Here is a 16563-nt window from a genome sequence, read left to right on the forward strand (position 1 = left end):
AGACAGCAAACCAGGAACTAAAAAATACTGAATCCCTTTACTTTTAATTTAAACTTTTCAAACAGCAAAATAAAAGATTGGGGCATACACATGGGATTCAGGTAGAAGCTGAAAAAAAAGATTGTTTAATATTTTTTTTAAAGTTTTTTTTTAATTGATTTTTTTTTTATCATAATGGAGAAATTTGTCATTCCATAACTGCAGAATTGTTTTTTCAGGGCCAATGAAGTTGGCCAGTAGTAATTATGACCTTAGTACACTGTGAAAAAAAAACAGTTACACCTCATTCAATAATGTGTAATTTTTTCAAGGGTTTTTATGGTGGAACTAACGGCATAAGAGTGGAAGTTCTCATTAGTGCAGTGATTTCTACTTGATTGCAGTCTGGGAGGAATTCAACAACGCACCCTAAAATCACTGACAGCAGCCTATAGATCCCCGTATCTAACTGCACATGTCCAGACTCCAGAAGTCACTGCCAGTTTCAGAGGAGTAATGAAGGCAAACGCTGACAGCTTTATTGTCACTATACTCCTCCAAAATCTGGCCCAAAGTTGTTTTCAACTGTTCCATTCAATAAGATCATTCTACCCACAGTATAACAAAGGTAGCTTTGACATGAATTAGAATCGCCACCTTGTGTCAAGTGTATAACTAGACAGGGGCATTTTAGGATCAGGGCAGCAGATGGGATCTGACTTGAGTTTTAAGGATTTCTTTGTTGCTGATCAAAATTCATCAAAACTTTAACAGATTAAAACAAATACCTCCACACCATCAGGCACAGAATTAAGAAAGAAAAATGGGCTTTAATTTTGTCTGGTTTAAATTTTAGAAATTTCTGCACAATCTACTCAACAAAAAAAAACAGACCAATAAGACACAATTTAAGATAGATTTATATCCCAGAAGAACTGAAAGCATTGAAAGGTGCTTAAAAATACTTCAGACTATCTAAATAGTGCTGGATGGAGCTGAGTAGGCTCCAGGGCAGCTGAACACATAATCCCATTTATTACGAGCAGTCTGGTAATAATTATTACATCAGGCATATCCCAGTCATACCTTCCTTTGGCAGTAGACCTTGCCATGTTTAGACAGATGCAGCTTATGGAGTTTTGATTATCAGAGCCACATCATCCAGATGCAGCCAATTGATCATTGTATAACAGTAATACTACTCACTATGTCAGAGAGAGAACATTTTCACATTTATGCTGCTTTTATTTCACAAGCCATTGACATTTTCTTGAAAGATGGACAGGAATATTTCAAGAATAAATTTTGAGAGAGAGGTTAGTTATAATGTTGTGATTATTGAAGAATAACATGTATGTCTGACACTAGGAAATGATTGTGCTCAAGCTACGTCCCAAACAGCAGATTCCAAACAGTGCCACACGTAACACAACAAAGATGTTTCATACTTTAATTTATGAGCTAGACAACCTGCATTGGGAGAAATATTGGGAAAAGACGGGGGTGAATTTTACACACTCCCTGCTGGTGTATCTGCAGGTGGTGGGGGGCACCTAAAATAAAACGGGTGGCTAGCATCCCCTTCCCACCCCCAGACTGTTTCCCATATTATGTTGGGCAGGTAAGGCATCAGTCACTGTGCCTGGCCTTCAGCCTATTGAGGCCCTTAACTGGCCAATTAATGGCTTTTTAAGGGCCTCATTCCACCTCAGCTACATAATTGGTGCAGCTGAGGAAGGCAGAACGAAGGAGGCCAGCCCACTAATTTTGCAACTTGGGAAGGAAGGGGTTACCTCCTTTAGGTAGCCAATTGGTTATGGTACTGGGTTTGTAAGCCTAAGATCAAGAGTTCAAATCTCACAATGGCAAACTATGAAACAATGTAACTTCATCTGAAACAGATGGAAACAGGTTTACTCAAAAGAGTATCAAGAGTTCATTTTCTTAACGATCTCGTGGAGGTAATTGTGGATTCAGTTGGTTTCCTGATACTGAGGAGAGAAGGTGTGTGGTGTTGGTGTTGCTGCTCCTCAGTGTTTCAACTGTTTCTGCTGCTGCCTTTGGGGTTGTTGCTTCTGCTGTGTGCTGCTGCTGCTCCTCCAGTGCTGCCAAAGGAGAGAGAGGGAGAGAAGAGAACAGTTGCTGCTGTTGATACAGGACAGGAAGGCCAGGAGGCCAGGACTGAGTTGGAAAACAACATCCTAGGTGGGTGTCTGAACTGTGTATTTTTGTTTAAGGTGGGGGCAATTAAGGACTGTGTTTTTGTAGGGGGAGGCAAGAAGACTGCCAGAGAAGTTGGGGAAGGAAGAGAGGGAGGGGGTGTGTGTGTGCTAAAACCATCTTTCTGCCACCCCTCCCCCCAACCCAGCCCTTTTCCCGGTAAGGCCAGCAATAGCTGGTGAAGACATCGCCTCCCCCTGCCTGCCTGAAGAACATCAGGCCCCCACCCACCGTCCATCCACCATCGAGGACACCCACCTGGACATTTACCTCTTTCCCTCCTGTGCCTCCCTGTCTTTTACTCCTCTCCCTCCTCTCCTCTCCTGCCTAAAAGAGGGGAGGTTGTTTCTACCTCTCTCCCCCACCCCCTTTCCTCCCTATATATATAAAAAGAAAAAAAAACAAAATGGCCAATCCTTCCCGGGGTGGGCGTGGCTCTGGCCCTAAGGCCAATTCACCATCGCCTGTGGCTGGGCCCTCGAGGGCTAATGTGGAGGCGGTTTTGTCACCGGTGGCAGGGCCTCAAAAAAAGAAAACTTATGCGGGGGTGGTTGCTTCTGCGGCTCCAGCTGCTCCCGCTGCCCTGTCACCATTCCGCCTCCTGACCAGGGCCCTTGGGGTAAAGATCTATGCTCACCCTGAAATGACAATAGAGGCCTGCGTAAAGGCTATGGCTGGGGTCGTCGGCCCCATGTATGGGAAGGCCACATTCTTCTTGAGGTCCGAGCGGGCGGTGCACCTCGCCCTGCAAAAAGGACTCACTGTGGGCGGGACTTTTCTGGCGGTGGACCCCCTTGAGGCCACCGCCCAGAGAATTATTATTTCGAACGTCCCGCCTATTCTATCCAGTGAGCTCCTCCTCCCCCACCTTAATAAATTGGGGGAGGTCAGGTCGGGGGTTGCACCAATCCCGCTCGGCCTCAAAGACTCGGCCCTCCGCCTTGTGTACTCCTTCCGGCGCCAGGTATTTGTCCGCTTGGCCCGGGAGGAGTACCTGGAGGGGGCCTTCGTTATCAATTTTGAGGGGACCGCCTATCGGGTCTTCTGGACCGTGGAGGGCGTGCGGTGCCATGCTTGTAAGGAGGCGGGGCACGTGAGGAAGAACTGCCCCACCTCCAAGGCCACGAGCCCCACCCAAGCGGCCACGGCTGGCACCGCCCCTCCTCCCCCCGCCACCACTCCATCTCCCTCCCCGCAAGGGGAAGCGACGCCGGCGGCCACTGCCATCTCGGCTGCCAGTGAGGCGGGCGTAGAGCCCCCGCGCCGTAAGAAGGCGCGGAGGAAGACCCGCAACCTGGAGGCGGCCCCTGAAACGCCCCAAAACCCCCAAACACCTGCAAGCACTGGCTCGGGGGAAAAGACATCATCCGGCCCTGGCGTCGTGTCCGCGTGTGCTCCCGGGCCCGTGGGTGCTAAGGCGCCGAGTGCTGGGCCCGGCGTCGTTTCTGCGCGTGCTCCCGGGGCCGGCGGGGAAGAGACGCGGGACCCCGAGCCGGGGTATCTGACACCCAAAACCCAGAGGGTGGAGTGTCCGGGAGGGCTGGACAAGGAGGAGGGGGCCTCGGAAATGGAGGTCTCCCTAGCCCCCAGCCTGACCCGGAAGAGACGTCACGCTTCGGAGGAGGAGGTGGGTGACGCCCAAACTGAAGAAGTTGGGTGTGTCCCTTCCCCTGATGAAGAGGTGGTGGCGTCTCCGCCAAGTAAAATCTCACCCTGTCCTCTGGGGGAACTCAAAACCCCTGCACTGACTCCCACCACTGTTACCCCTGTCAACCTGCTGCAGTCCCCTGAACAGGGCCCCTCGGGGGTCACTGAAGGCACCTCCCTTGAGGTGGTGCCCGACTCAGAGACCCTCGATACCCCCGAGGTACCTTCTGGCTCATCGGGGGACTGCAACTTTCAAAATTTAAAAAATGTCAACGGGTCATTGGGTGGCGGCGAAAAGGAAGGCCTTCCCGCTCCCTCCCAAACCTTAGCACCGGGCGTCCTAGTTTTAGGTCAGGAGCTTGTCCTGAGCTCCCCGGACGACCCGGTGCCGGGAGGAGAGCGGGCATCAGAACTACCGCTGCCCTCTGACCCAAAACGTTTAGAGGAAACCAGAGAGGACCCCTCTGGCCTTGATCCTGGGGGTGGGATCGAGGTACAGGTGGGGCCAGCTGGCAGCTCCGAATCAGCCCCCGTACTCAATGCGGGGGAGGGGTCGGAAGCTGGAGGCGACGACCTGGAGGAGGACGGGGTGTCCGTGGTGAGCGCTGGAGATTACGCTGAGTCGCTCTCAAGCGAGGCGGTGGATCCCCTGGTGCCCTCCACTGACTCCCCCCTCATCCCCCCAAGGGAACTCCGGGACTTTTTGGCGAGTCATCGCGGTCGCCGAGACAGGGTTCAGTTGGCCTTGGACCGGTGGCATTCTTTTCCGCTGGTGTTCTGGTCCACTCGCGAGGCTCTCAAGTCTCCTGAGTTGGATAGGGACGCGCGGCGGAGGGTCCAAACGTTTCTCGCTGGGCTCCTGAAGGAGAGGAAGGACTAAAAAGTCCTCTTCTTCTTTTTAATGACTTAAGGTGAAGGTTTGATGTACCTTTGACAATGAAGACGACTATAGCCAGCCTCAACATCCGCGGCAGCAGGGCCGCACAGCGCAGGTTCCAGAACTTCTCGGTCCTCAGGGACGGGAAGTATGCGTTGTGCTTCCTGCAAGAAACCCATACCGTTCCGGGAGACGAAGCCACGTGGCTCCTGGAGTGGCGAGGGGGGGTCTACATGAGTCACCTAGCCTCCAATTCTGGCGGGGTGGCTATCTTGTTGGCCCCGCATTTTCAGCCGGAGATCTTGGGGGTCAAGGAGCCAGTGCCAGGCCGGTTGCTGCACCTGACTGTGCGTCTGGGGGGGGCGGTGCTTCACTTTGTGAATGTGTACGCTCCCCTGGGCACGCAGCAGCAAGCGAGCTTCTTTGAAGAAGTGTCCACTCATCTCGGCTCCATCGACGCTGGCGAGTGCATCGTCCTCGGGGGGGATTTCAATTGCACCCTCGGGGTCTGGGACCGTCACGGTACCCCGCACTGCACGCGAGGTGTGAGTAAGTTGCGGGACCCGGTCAGGTCCTTCGACTTAGTGGACGTCTGGCGAAATCTCCATCCTGACTCCAGCGTGTTCACCTTTGTGTCACCTGGAGTCGGAGCGTCCAGACTCGACCGCCTTTACGTTTCGAAGGCGTACGTGTCCTGCGTTCCGGCTGCTTCTGTACAGCAGGTTCCGTGCACGGACCACCATCTGGTGTGGGCGGAGCTTACTTCGTTCTGCGCTCGGACGGGGTCCGCGTACTGGCATTTTAATAACCTGTTGTTGGAAGACCAGCGGTTCCTGGACTCGTTCCGTCGCTTCTGGGCCGGCTGGAGAAGGAAGCGGGGAGGCTTCCCCTCCTTGAGGCTATGGTGGGACGTGGGCAAAGCTCACGTCCGAGTTTTCTGTCAAGAGTACGCGAAGGGGTCGACAAAGAGACGCAAATCCAGGGTCGAGGAGTTGGAGAAGGAGGTGCTCGACCTGGAGGCACGTCTCCGTCAGCCCGACGCGGACCCGGCCCTGCGGTCGGTGTACGATGAGAAGAAGGGCGCGCTGCGGGACCTGCAACTGGTCGGGTCTCGGGGCGCGTTCGTGAGGTCGCGGATCTGTTTCCTTAAGGAGATGGACCGTGGCTCTCCCTTCTACTCACTGGAAAAAAGGCACGGGGTCCGTAAGCAGCTCTTTACGCTGCTGGCCGACGACGGATCACTTGTCTCGGATCCGGAGGGCATCAGGGCCATTGCCCGAGATTACTACACTGCCCTTTTCTCTCCGGATCCGTCCAGTGAGGAAGCTTGCAGAGTTTTGTGGGAGGACCTGCCGCAGGTCGGCCCGGAGTGCACCGGAAAGCTCGACTCCCCTATAAGTCTGGGGGAGCTGACCGGCGCACTCGACGGTCTTTCTAGGGGCAAAACCCCGGGACTAGACGGGCTGACCGTGGAGTTCTTCAGGGTGTTCTGGGACGTCTTGGGGAGCGACTTCGCGGGGGTCCTGGGGGAGAGCATTGCTACCGGGGAGATGCCCCTTTCGTGGCGTAGGGCCGTGATTGCCCTGCTACCGAAGAAGGGGGATCTCCGCCTTCTTAAAAACTGGCGCCCGGTCTCCCTCCTCAGCACGGACTACAAAATCTTCGCCCGAGCCATGTCTTCTCGGCTCGGCACCATGCTGGACCACATGATCCACCCTGACCAGTCCTACACCGTCCCGGACCGAACCATTTATGATAACATCCATCTGGTCCGGGACATCATCCACCATTCCCAGAGGGCTGGTCTGTCGAGCGCCTTCCTGTCTCTCGATCAGGAGAAGGCGTTCGACAGGGTGGATCACGAATACTTACTCGGAACTCTGCGAGCTTTCGGGTTCGGGACGCATTTTGTCGCCCGGATCCGACTTCTGTACACCGCGGAGTGTCTAGTGAAGGTTAACGGGTCCCTGACGGCGCCCCTTCGCTTTGGGAGAGGGGTACGTCAGGGCTGCCCCCTGTCTGGCCAGTTGTATTCTATTTGCGTGGAGCCTTTCCTGCGCCTCTTGCGGAGGAGGTTGTCGGGATTGGTTCTGCGCGGGCTGGGCATCGGGGTGGTCCTTTCGGCTTACGCCGATGACGTGCTCCTTATGTTTAGTGACCCGGCTGACCTGTGGAGGATGCGCGAGTGCCAGGAGGTCTACTCTGCCGCTTCTTCTGCCAGGATCAACTGGGGTAAGTGTTCTGGACTCCTGGTCGGTCAGTGGCAGATGGATCCCCTACCCGAGGAGCTCAGGCCTTTCACCTGGAGCAGGACCAGCCTCCTCTACCTGGGGGTCCATCTCTGCCCCGCTGAGGAATCCTGGCCGGCAAATTGGCAGGAACTGGAGACGAAAGTCACCGCTCGCCTGCGGCGCTGGACAGGACTGCTCCGAGTGCTATCTTACCGAGGTCGAGTTCTGGTCATAAACCAGCTGATCGCCGCCATGTTGTGGTATCGGCTGGTCACTTTGACCCCTCCCCCGGACTTTGTCACAAGAATCCAGAGATTGTTAGTCGACTTCTTCTGGGACAAAAGATTGCACTGGGTCGCTGCCGAGGTTCTGAGTCTCCCGCTTAGGGAGGGTGGTCAGGCGCTAGTGTGCCTACGCACACAGATGGCGACTTTCCGCCTTCAGACCCTGCAGCGATACCTCTACGTTGAGCCTCCTCCTAGATGGTGTGCCCTGATGACGTATTTCTTCCGTCAGGTGCACGGCCTGAATTATGACGTGCAGCTCCTGTTTATAGAACAGCTGGGCCTCGGTGACTCCTTGCAGGCGTTGCCCGTCTTTTACCAGGACCTGATCAAAGTCTGGAAAGTGGTTGCCTCGTGACGCAGCTCTCCCCCGTCAGGAGTAGTGGCTATCATCAGAGAGCCGCTGCTCAGGAATCCGCCCCTCCGTCCTTTTCAGTGGTTGGCGGAGAGGAGGGCTGTGGCCGCAGGGGTGACCAGGATCGGGGACGTGCTGGGTGGCGGAGGACTGGGCTGGATGCTCCCGCAGGAGTTGGCGCGACGCGCGTCTGTGAGTGTCCAGGTCGCAGCCGATGCCATCCAAGACCTGAGAACGGTCGTGCTCGGACCCGACGTTATTTTGGGTCTTGAGGTGGCCCAGGTGCGTGGTGGTCTTCCATCTGAGCGTTCCCCTGTTCGGACGGAATTCCACATTGGCCCCAAGCCCCGAACCCTCCCTCGGGTGCTGGTGCCCCGCAATATGAGCCGCCTCGGGGACATGCCCTCTGTGCCTTTTGGCACGGCAAAGAGGGGCTTTTTGTATGGACTGCTGCTGCACACCTTCCATTTTCTCACCCTTGTCCGTCGACCGGACACGCCCTGGCGTGCCTTGTTGCCGTCCGGCGGCGGAGGCCCTCGATGGGAGGCCCTCTACGGAGGTGTCCTCCCCCTTTCTATCGGGGACCTGGGTTGGAGGGTGTTGCATGCAGCAGTCCCTTATAATAAGAGGATGCATAGGTTCACGGACTCTCAGGACACATGCCCTTTTTGCGGTCTTGTGGAGTCCGTGGACCATGTATACTTAGGGTGTTGTAGGCTGCACTCCCTTTTTAGTTATTTGAAAAACCTTTTATTGATGTTTTGTTTTCACTTCAGCCCCACGCTCCTGATCTATGGGCACCCGGTGCGGAAGGGGTTCGGGAAGGAGGAGGACCTACTCGTGAACCTGCTTCTGGGCCTGGCCAAGTTGGCCATTAACAGGTCCAGGCAGCGGGCGATCGACGGGGGAGTCCCGCCCGATTGTTTGTCCCTCTTCCGCGGCTACGTTCGCTGCCGGATGTCCCTGGAGAAGGAGCACGCGGTGTCTGCTGGCACTCTCGAGGCCTTCCGTGCTCGGTGGGCACCGCGGGGACTGGGGTGTTTTGTTGACCCCTTTAATCACATTTTGATTTAAAGTTTGTAAGTTTCCTTTAAACTTTGTCCTTGGTTTTACAGCTGACCTGAATTAGGGGCTGTGCCTGATTTATCCCAATTTTGTTGATTTGGTTTTCATTTAAAAGATTATCAAGAGTTCAAATCTCACAATGGCTGAAACTATGTAACTTCATCTGAAACAGATGGAAATGGGTTTGTACTCAAAAGAGTTACCTCCTTTAGGGTCCCCTGTGCCCATTAGAGGTACTCCCCCTCAAGGTTGTACCCCCTTTTTGTGCCCTCTCCCGGCCTTCAAAAACTGGCGACTCCATTGTAGTCCCAGAGGCTGCCACCACTGCATTCTGCTGCTGCTGGGACGACACAGCTGCCGGCCAGCTGAGGGCAGGACTTCCTTTCCCTGAGGGTCGTAAGTCCCACACTTAACTTTTTAAGGCCACCCCAGCATACTATTGCTGCAGGGAAGCCCTTTTGGAAGCTGGTGGGCTCAAGACCGACTTTTCTACTGGGACAGATAGGCATCTCCTGTAAAATTCACCCCATTCTTCACCTTTATGGAGGATATTCCTCATGAAAATAGAAACCTTGAGTGGTTTTGACTTTATAGTGTAAAATGGGTGACAGAAAGTCAGCAACTCATTTTACATCTCTCCCCATTATCATTTCCATTTGAGTCAATGGAAATGTGGCAGTAAATTCCCAGAAACACCAATGAGATAAATGACCAATTAAACTGTTTTTGAAGTGTTGCTTTGAGGGCTGAAGGTTGGCCAGGACTACAGGGGAACTCAGCTGCTCTTCTTCAAGTAGTACCATGGGACTTTTGACACCCATATGGAGAGGCAGACAAGGCATCAATTTAATTTCTCACTCAAATTATGACACCACCAGCACTGTAGCATTCCCTTGGTACTGCATTGGAATGTCTGCCTAGATTATGTGCTGAAGGTCTAGAGTGGAGTTTCAACCAGGAACATCTGACTAGGAGGCAAATGCTACCACTGGACCAAAATGAGATGATGAAATTACTTAAGTAAAGCTAAGTGCAGTTGTAGTATAACAATACATCAGAGAGAGTCTTTCATACATACAGTGAGACTGCCTGGAGAGAATAGTGTCATACTGTTTCAATTTTAAAGTTGTAAATTGTTCCTGGATAGCCTTTAAATTCCCACAGTTTGAAAGAGTTGCCAAGACAGTCAGCTCTGATCAAGGATTGGAAATTAGACTGGCAATCAGAGACTGTCAAGCAGAGCTCTGTATGTGCATTTACCCAGAATGGGGTGAGTCGGACAACTCATTGCTTTCTGCTAGCACTGCTCCAAGAGTAAGCACTGATTTGAAGTGGTATGTTTTATAACTGCAACATCAGAAAGGAAAACATACAGCTGTACTTTGTTGTTGAGTGCTTGATATTTATTTCCTTGAGGGTCCATCCCTTCACACTGCTCCTACCGCCACCCCCTATCCCAACCACCCCACCCCTCCAACCCCCTGCCCCCATACCAACATCATGAAGAAAAGCAGGTGTTTTTTTAGGAATCAGTGGTCAGAATAGCCCTCAGACCACTACCTGAGTATTGGGTAATGCTTGGGTGTTTATAAAACCGAAATCATAGATCAGCCCTATAAAAGACAGGTAAAATATATTCATTGTTGTACATCACTAACGATCAGATATGGATACACTTCGGCTCTCCAAAAATCCAGGAGCAGAATTTTCTGGCCAGCGGGCAGGCAGGGAAGGAGCAGGTGCAGGCAGGCGTGGACCCAATTGCCACCCACGATCAGGTCTGCGCCGCCATTTTATGTACGTGGGCCAATTAAGGCCCACCCAGGGTGAATCGCGGCTCCTGAGGACAGCGGGAGTGGGCGGGCGGCAGTGGGACTCGTGGCCTGTTTACAAAAGCTGCTGCAGCCTTTCCAGGGCTGTCAAACATGGCTACTGGAAGAGCTCTCCAGAGTGCTGCTGGTGAGCAAGCCAGGCAGGAGGGTAGGGCAGGGGGCACTGTGCAGGCGCTATGAAGGATTTTCTGACGATTGCCTTGCTGCCCTCCTCAAGGAGGTGGCAGCACGGTGGGAGATCCTTGTACCCCAGGACGGGAGGAGGAGGCCCTCCGACATGACCGAACGTGCTTTAGAGAAGGCAGCGGAGATAGTGAGCTCCCACAACGTGGTGCAGTGCACCTGGATCCAGTGTCACAAACGCTTCAATGACCTCTTGCGCTCAGGAAGGGTAAGGACCATGTTGGCATTGGTCACTTAATCCAGCAGGTAGGCTTTCCCCCCCAGTGCCCCCCTCCAACTCCGCCCCCACCCAAGTCTGAGTGTAGTGACTGCATTGAATCATTGACAGCATGTGTCCTTTGCTGGGTGGGCCAGCAGATATTGCCCATGCTGTGGTCACCCTGAGAGGGTGGGGAAGAGATGGGTTCTGCGCCCGCAGCATGTGGTATACTGAGACCCACATGACTGTTTTGGTGGCAACCTGGAGGAGCTGCACCAAGGCCCAGTGCTGGAACCAGGACATGTCAAAGTCAGGGTATTGACATGCTGGGAGGGAAGCTTCAGGGTGGCATGGCAACGATCGATCTGCTGTGCTCTGAGTTACATGTGCTTGCGCCTCCTTGCTATGGAAGGTTAGACTGTGTGGTGCCAAATGTGATGTAGGCAGCATTTGGCCAAGGGGGTTAGAGGGTGGGGACAGGCCTAGCATCTTTGTGTGGGTGTTCAGCAGCAGCGGGGTGAGGAGGCACTGGAGCCTTGCAATGTGCCACTCTGGTTGGGGTGGGCCGTCTGCGAATAGAGTCCAGGTACAAGTAGCACTAATCAATGCCCTTCTCTCCTTTTCAGGAGGAGAATGCACATAATGCTGCCGAGCGGGTGAGGATTGGCGGAGGGCCGGCCCAGGTGGCTATGCTTAGCCAGTTCGAGCAGGAGGCCCTAGATCTGCAGAGGCACCTTGCACCCAGGTCCACCAGTGTCGGTGAGGCTGGGGTGCCACGGGCAGGTATGTTTGCCCGGCACTCAGGTCACCATTGTCCTCCCATGGCAGTGGTTGAAGTTTGCAACATGGCTTGACCATTGCTTATGGAAGGATGAGCACATAATGATCCGAGGGACAGGGATGGATGTTGACATTAACTCCATGTTAACTAATCAAATGTCCTTGTTCTTCCTTTCCGCATCAGCGGAGCAGGGCCAGGAGAAGGAGCAGGAGAGGCCCCCTCTCACACCTGAGGGCCCTGAAGTCTTGGACTCACCAGCGTCACACCATCTCTGCCAGGCAGGCACCAGCTGAGATACTAGCACCTCGGAGGGAATTAGATCATTGGCTAGTGTCCCGGGGAACAGCAGTGAGGGCACTTCACAGTTGCTGGAGGAGCTGGCAGTGACAGAGAGTGCCCATCGCGCCAGCAGTCGGAGGACTGCAGGGGACCAGGCACATGCTCAGTCAGTGACTGATGATGTACCTCTGGAGTCGTCCACGATGCAGTAAATGCAGGAAATGCGGCCAGGTGTGCGGGGTACATGAGGCTAAGCTTGGCTTGGTGTTCGTGGTGGAGGAATCTTCGCAGACCATTGCCGATGCAATGAGCCTCATGTCCGAGCGCCATGCGTCCTCCATGGGGAGAGTGGGACTCTTGTAGAGAGGCTCCTCCAGGAGACCAATCAAGGACTCCTGGGGATGCGCTCAGACCAGAAAGCCCTCACATCGGCATTGACCTCGGCTGGTCCGTGCTAGTGTGGGAGATAGTCTAGGCACTAAGTTTCGCAGCTCGGTGCCCATACATCCACGGTGAGCACAGAGGTCCGAACCGACCTCATGTCGGCGCAGCCGCTGCCTGTCATCTCTGCAGGCATCTCTCACGGTGCTCCAGATGAGGGCGGCAGTTCCTCCGCCCCTCTGTCAGTGACCATTGCATCTGATGAGGCTGCGACAACTAGAGAGATGCAAGCTGTGGGACCGGAAGCTCACTCCCAGGCGGGGCCAGCACAGGGTCCACGGGCCAGAGGACACCCGCCAAGTTCATCGAGGCCAACAGGACAGCAGAGTCAGCAGGCTGTCTCAGGTGCCACTCCCAGCAAGGGGGCATCAGCAAGACGTAGCACCTGAAAATGCAAACATAAGGCACCTTAGGCACACCATGGGTTTTTCACTGGTGCTTCTGAGTTGGCCTGCAATTTGATCTTTGAGTTGGTGTGATGTTGAACAGCTTTGTCATTTTGTTCTCTTAATTTCCTTTTGTTATAACATTGAATTCAAACATGTCACCATGGCTGAGGGTGCCTCTTTTCTTCTGCAGGTGGATGGTTACCAATGATGTTATCAGTGATTGGTGGGATATTCAGCTTTATTAGCAAGGCCCTTAGTTAATGTTCCTCTCCGAGTAGATTTTGCGCTCAGGTATCGAGTATAGAGCCTGCAAACCAGGTTTGCCCTGGAGGTCCATGTGTGGTGTGCTAACTGAAGGTTCGTTGGATTAAAGCCTCCCAGGTGTCCCTGCCTCCCTGGAGTATGCCTGGGTCAGCATCTACCCCCTCAGCATTTCCCTGTGCACGCTCAGCCTCGGACTCACTGCTGGGCTCATCATGTGCAGCTGTAGCCACTGCGACTACATCTTCTTCGTTCATAGCGACCCCCCTTTCCAGCGCAAGATTGTGGAGCATGGAGCATGCAACCACTATCACCGACACACGATCTGGGGGGTACTGGAGGGCACCCCCTGAACGGTCCAGGCATCGGGAGCGCACTTTGAGAAGACTGATGGTTCTCTCCTTGTGGTGCCGTGGCTCCTATCGTACCGCTGCTCAGCTTCTGTTCTTGGATGGCAGAGAGGCATCATGAGCCACCTTCTGAGGGGTTGGCCTTGTCACCCAGCAGCCATTCATCCAGCTGGGCTGGAGCACTGAAGAGCCCTGGCATCTGGGAGTGTCTGAGAATGTAGGCATCATGGGATCTGCCTGGGTACCTTACACAGACTTGTAAAATCAGCATCCTGTGATCACACACTATCTGCACATTCATGGAGTGGAAGCCCTTCCTGTTGATGAAGGCACCGGGCTCACCTGCTGGCGCCTTGATGGCCACATGTGTGCAGCCTATTGCACCCTGGACAAGGGGGAAGCCAGCAATGGCCGAGAAGCCTCTGGCTCACTGTGGCTGGCTTGCCTGGTCCCAATGGTAGAGGATGAAGGTCAATGCAAGCCTGAACAGAGCATCTGCAACCTGCTTGACACAAGTGTGGACAGCTGATTGGGAGACACCGCAAAAATCAGCCTCCGACCCCTGGAAGGAGCAAGAGGCATAGAAGTTGAGGGCAGCTGTGACCCTCAGAGCCGCTGGCATGGGGTGTCCACCCACACAGTTCGTGAAGATCTCAGGCCCAATCAGATATAGTTGACTGTCTCCCTCAAAAGATGGAGCCTCCTTCAGCACTGCAGCTCAGATATATTGAGGTAGCTGCTTCGCCGCCTGTATACCTTGGCAGCAGGATAGTGGCATCTTCTGCGGCCCCTTCTGCCTTGGACAACCTCTTAGCCCTGCATCCCTTGTGCCTGTGCCTCTGCTCCCAAAGGTTAGTCCCCTGGAGGCTGAATGTGCACTCCTGGCCTCCTCCCCTTTTAGCCCTCCTTTCCTCCTCAGAGGAGGTGCCTCCAATGGAGAGTTCAACTCCCATTCCCAGGTTAAGGGAAGGCTTCCTGAAACCTGCAGGCCCAAAAAAGATTCTTCACTGCAGAGTACTGACCTGAAGGTTGTGAGTACAGACCAAGCAGCTGGTATGCGTTTTAAAGTATTGCAGATCACACAGGTAAGTATCAGTAACTTTGAAAATTAAATATTTGACAGAGCAAACTCACGGCCCCACTGAGTCCTCTTATACCACCCGTGGATGAGATTTATACAAATGTGTCCTACCCGCCTGCCCGTTGCAACCGTGCGATGACCCAAAGATCACACGGGCGCCGAAAAATCACCATCAATTGGCGCCTTAAGTGGCCCATTAATTAATGGTAGGCGCGCATCGGAGATCATTGCACACCCACCCAACGAAATATCGCGATGGCGCACGGTGACATTGGGACACTCGACCAACATCACCGCGTCATTTTACGTGTCGGCGTGTGGGTCCCGCCCCGCACACCAACAGGAAATTTCTGCTTTACCTGTCTGCCACCCTTTTGGCAACAAAGACTAATGGTCCACACAGATTACCAGGATGCTGGAGAAATATGGTCAAAATAGATGAATCCCCTCCTAGACATTTAAACAACTGATAAAGGAAATAATTTTATCTTTGACTGACACCCTTTATGGTTCTGCTGCAAACCCACTTCAGTCTCTGACTTTCTAGATTTCTCGCCCTCCCAAATGACATGCTGCTTACAGGTAACATGATAATGTCGGCAGCTTCCTGAATGCATGATGCCCCACCCAGTTGCCCTCTCAATGCGTGACAGAAACAATGATCAACCCCACAATGTGCTGCACAGAAACAGCCCAATTGGCTCATCACCCAATGATTCTTGTCACCTAAGCAACCACTTCTCAGTCTAGCATTGTACTTTTACCCACCAATCACCCCCCCCACCCCCCAACCAATATTCCTACTTCTCACTTTTAAGAGAACTTATAGATATTTCAATAATAGCTTGTGGCCAAGAATTTCACATGCTTACCTCTCAGTCTAAAGATATTTGTTCTAAAACTTATTTTTCTGATTATCTTAAACTTGTGTTCTTCATTACTGTCTCTCTGACCTGTGGAAGCAGTTATTACCAGCTAATTTTCATAAATCGTCATGATCTTGAAGGCCTCCATTAGGTCCCCCCTTAAACATCAGAGCTGCACTGGAAAAAGGCCCAACTCTTAATTCTTCACAACCCCTGAAATTATGCTAAAATCAAAGTGAATCTACCTGAAGCTTTTCCATTACACTTATATCCCTCCACTATTAAATGCACACGTTTGACCTTATCTCCTTATATTTGCATTCTGTGCTGCTGGTTTCAAAGTCAAGGCTTCACATTGCCTTTTATGGCCTTTGCCATGCATGCTGCCACCTATAATGACCTATCTATCTACATACTAAGGCTCTCAAGCCATTCTACTTCATTTAAAATGCTGCTTCATCAATCTGGGCGCCATATTTAAAGTCCAGCCACATTCACACATCTCACTGCTTCCAGCCCACAACTACTTCAGGGAAGATGTCCACGAGAGGCAAAAAGACTGCAGCCCTCAGGTTTAATGGAGCATTGGAAAGATGTAACTAGTGGAATGCCACAAGGATGAGTCCGAGGGTCTCAATTATTTACTACCTATATTAATGACTTAGAGGAGGGGGCAGAGCATAATATATCCAAATTTGCTGATGATACAAAAACAGGCAGGAGGTCATGTTGTGATGAAGACATGAGGAATCCGAAAGGGGATATAGATATGTTGAGTGAGTGAGCAAAAACTTGGCAGATGGAGTTTAATGTAGGAAAGCTTGAGGTCAAGCACTTTGGTAGGAAAAATCAAAAGGCAAACTATTATTTAAATGGAGAGACTCCAAAAAAGTGCAGCATAGAGGGATCTAGGTGTTCTTGTGCATGAAACACAAAAAGTTAGCAAGTAATTAAGAAGGCAAAAGGAATTTTGGCCTGTATTGTCAGGGGGTTGGAGTTTAAAAATAGGGATGTCTTGTTACAACTGTATAGAGTGTTGGTGAGGCCGCACCTGGTGTACTGTGTACAATTTTGGTCCCCGTATTTAAGAAGGGATATACTGGCATTGGAAGCAGTTCAAAAGAGATTCACTAGGCTGATCCCTGGGATGAAGGGGTTAGCTTATCAAGAACAGCTAACAGGTTAGGCCTTTATTCATTAGAGCTTAGAAGAATGAGGGGTGATCTTATTGAAACGTACAAGA

The sequence above is a fragment of the Carcharodon carcharias genome, chromosome 7, assembly GCF_017639515.1.
Source record: "Carcharodon carcharias isolate sCarCar2 chromosome 7, sCarCar2.pri, whole genome shotgun sequence".
In the NCBI taxonomy this organism is placed as follows: Eukaryota; Metazoa; Chordata; class Chondrichthyes; order Lamniformes; family Lamnidae; genus Carcharodon; species Carcharodon carcharias.